The sequence below is a fragment of the Plectropomus leopardus genome, unplaced genomic scaffold, assembly GCF_008729295.1.
Source record: "Plectropomus leopardus isolate mb unplaced genomic scaffold, YSFRI_Pleo_2.0 unplaced_scaffold14272, whole genome shotgun sequence".
NCBI lineage: Eukaryota > Metazoa > Chordata > Actinopteri > Perciformes > Serranidae > Plectropomus > Plectropomus leopardus.
Window position 1 is genome coordinate 1 of NW_024615249.1, and position 3,688 is coordinate 3,688.

General features: G+C 38.6%; 1 long non-coding RNA gene across 1 annotated transcript; it reads right to left on the reverse strand.

The window, feature by feature from the left end:
• Positions 1–416: 416 nt before the first annotated feature.
• LOC121964163 lies at positions 417–1,678 on the reverse strand. Its single transcript, XR_006107327.1, has 3 exons — positions 1,450–1,678; positions 1,309–1,343; positions 417–543 (listed from the first exon to the last, which is right to left on the reverse strand). It is a non-coding gene; the product is annotated as an uncharacterized LOC121964163 (long non-coding RNA).
• Positions 1,679–3,688: the final 2,010 nt, after the last annotated feature.

The window sequence follows — 3,688 nt, forward strand, 5'->3', positions numbered from 1 at the left end:
CAACAGCAACAACAACAACAACAACAGCAACAACAACAACAACAACAACAACCACAACAACAACAGCAACAACAACAGCAACAACAACAACAATAATAATAACAGGACTCATAAAGCGTTTTTCTTGGTACTCTCAGACGATCAAAAGGTTAAAAATATTACACTCTGGAACCTGGTTTCAGAAGTTTGCATTTTCAGGCCCCCATAATGCCGTTGTCGTGTGAACGAACTGCCAAACCGCAACAAAAGTTTATCGTTTCATGCAAGAGGCGTTGCCATGTGAACGACCCCTCGATCGCTTTTCTTTTTAATAACTGTAACACTCCTATAATACTCATATATTACTGTAAACAGCTGTAAAATTAATAATTTAAGGTGCTCTCGACACTCTGAGGCTGATTTATTATCTTGCAGACTCAGAATGAATTTGATTGGCTCTCACCTGTCTGCAGGTGGTCTTTGGCTCCGTCCTCATCAGCTCCAGATCTGTTGGACGGCCAATCCCAGCAGGAGAACCGGGCCGCACCCGCCGACCCACGAGGCCTGAGCGGGGTCACAGAGGTCACAGTCTCACATAAAAAAAACAACTGTCCACATACTTTTGGCCTCGTGGAGACAAAGCTGCGTTCAAGTTCACGGTAAAACAGAGACCCGTCAGTGTTGGAGTAAATCACATTTTTTCCGACTGACGTCTTTTTATTTTGTGATTGATGTTGCCGATGGACTTTCTGTCCCCCCTCGGGCGTCTGCGGACGTGAACAGTGCTCGCTTTATTTCGCCGAGGACAGCGAGCGCTGCCGTGACCAATCAGACGCGTCATGATTGCAGATTGATGAGGATTCGTGATGAAGTCAAAGGTCACAGATTTCTTCTCTTTGATTAAAGGACGACTTTATTCTTTCTTCTGATCTGCAGAATGTCTCCGCTGTCGTTTCACAGTGAAACTTCACTTTGAACAGTATTTTTATACAACAGCGTTTACTTTTACTGCAGTAAAGGATCTGAGCCCAAAATGTTTAAGTATCTTTGTCGAACTTTAAAGTTATTTAACGTCCTCGTCCACTGTTTGATAGAGTACTTTTGAGTAACTCTGTCTTAATGAAAAACATGTTGAACTTAATGATTAAACCTGATTAAACAATTTCTACCAACTTTACACAAAAAATAAATAACATAAAATAAAAATAATAAAGGTCAGAGAATTTTCTCATATGGCCTTTTACGGTGTCGGTTTGAAGCAAATATAACGTAACTGAAACTGAAAACATGTGAACTGGTCCAATAATAAAACATTTGAACATTTCTCACCTTGTTGTGGACTTCAGCTGGATAAAACCCCGTCACTGCAACACACAAGTACTGCCGTTAGTACCACACGTACTGCGATTATACTACTGTCTGTACTCACAGTGCTACAGTTACTGCACAGTGTTGGTCCTCCTCTCTCACCGTAGAAATAGTCGAAGGTGGCGGTGTAGTCGTAGTCTGGTGTCGCCGTCTCTGTTCGGTAGTCGTAGTCGGCGGTGGTTATTTCTTCTTCGTGGCCTCCTGTGCTTCCTGCGGCGGGAAATAAAGAAGAATATCGAAAATATCAAAATCGCCTCTGAAAACGCTTCATCTTACTTTATTTATAAGTTTTTATAGACACTACAGGAAAAACGGTGATATTTCAGGAATAAAGCTGTAATATGATTAAAATCAATTATTATTATTATAAACGAGAGTTTTACACAGAAATAAAATTAAGAGATAATAAAATCACTTTAAAAAATGGATCAAATTGATAATGTAAAATGTTAAATACTTTTGCTTTTCATACTTTAAATACTATATTACTTTGAATGAAGAAAAATGTTTGAGTTTTTCTTCCAGCACGTGTGAAAAGTTTCATTTCAAATCTTGAACTGTAAAATAAAAAACGGAAGAATAAACATTTAAATTAAACTATGAAATAGACAATAGAAATATGTAATATAAAAATGCACATCTATTTTTGTGTTTTTTAAACGATCCTACAGACGTCTGACACTCTGATATTTATTATGTTATTTCACGTTGACGCCTTGAATGAGTCCGCAGCAGAGAGCGTGACGGTGACGGCAGATAAAATCTCAGCAGGTTCACCTGTTACCAAACAAAACAAAAAAAGCAAAGACAGATAATCAGTGACGCTAATCTTCACCATCATCATCATCGGCTTTAATAACCCGCAGCAGCATATTTGATGATTGAACGCTTCCTGTCAGTTGTGTGACACAAATCTGGCTTCAGCTCTCACCTGTGAACACAAACACCTGGAGCTGTTTCTGACTCTGAGCTACAGAAAGTCAGGACGGAAACAGACGGGCGGAAACCTGTCGAGACTCGCCTGCAGTCTGAACTCAGGGACTCTGAGCAAAGAGCGCTGTCTGAATCAGCAGCACAAAGACTAAAATCGGTCCTGCTTTACTTTCTAAACACTAAAATATATATTGTTTTCTCTTTTCACAACACACAGATTCGTTCCTCACACTGTGTCCTCGGACCTCTCCGTTTGTCCGTGTAAACTACAACCATGTTAAACCTCTGAATATTTGGCAAAATTGGAACTATTGTAAACATTCAGCAGTTTTATGATTTATATATCAGCAGGTTCACTGTAAAATAAATGAATAATTAGCAGCACAGCAGATCAACAGAGTTTTAAAATGGACACAAGCAGTAATGTCATTAATTCAGTGTCTGAACAAACGTCTCCACTTCTGTTCCTGAGATACGACACTGAAACGGCCAGAAACGTGTTTTTGCAGAACATGTGATATCACACCAAAGCTGACCTTTGGGACATAAAAATTCATCACCTCATCACCATATTCTGTTTGACATTTGTGTGAAATTTTGTCAAAAGTTAACCAATGAATTATTAATTTTTTTATTATTTTTAAGGTCACAATAATCTTGATTTTTCATCAAAATCTAATCAGTTCATTGTTGAGTCTAAGTGGACGTTTGGGCCAAATCTATGAAAGTCCTCGAGGCCTCACTGAGATATTGCATTTAAGAGAATAAGACACACACAACAAAATCGAATCAGTTTTTCTTCAAGTCCAACTGGACGTTTACAAAAGTTTGTGACCTAAATCTAAAAAAAGTGTAAATAGGTTTAAAGTTAAACTGTGCGACTTCAAACTTTATGTTTCAGATAAAAGAGAAAAAAGTCGAAAAAGAGAAGTGTCTGGCCTCTGTGTCCAACGTCTTCCAGTCTGAGGTAAAGATGTTGAAATCTCTTGTTTTGTTATTGTGTGGGACAAAGACTGACAGAGACGTGTGAGTGTTTCCGTGAATCATTAATGCTGAACTGCAGAGCTCAGTCAGGAACACGGAGACTCTTGTTTCAGCAGGTTTTTGTCTCTGTGATGTTTGGATATTTTGGTCACAGACTGAAGAAAAACAAGGAAGAAGAGTGACAGCGTATCCTGTCAGAGCTCATTCAACCGATAAAGTTTCACAATCAAACACAGAAAGAATCTGCAGAGGCAAAACAAACACGACTTCAGTTTCACATTTTTGTTACTGAGACTTTGTTACTGATTTGATCACAAAAAGTCTTTGTGCAAAACTAGGCTAACGGTTTTCCCCTTCTTTTAGTTTTCATGTTAAGCTAGGCTAACAGTTTGCTTGTTTCAGTCTTTGTGCTAAGCTAGGCTAA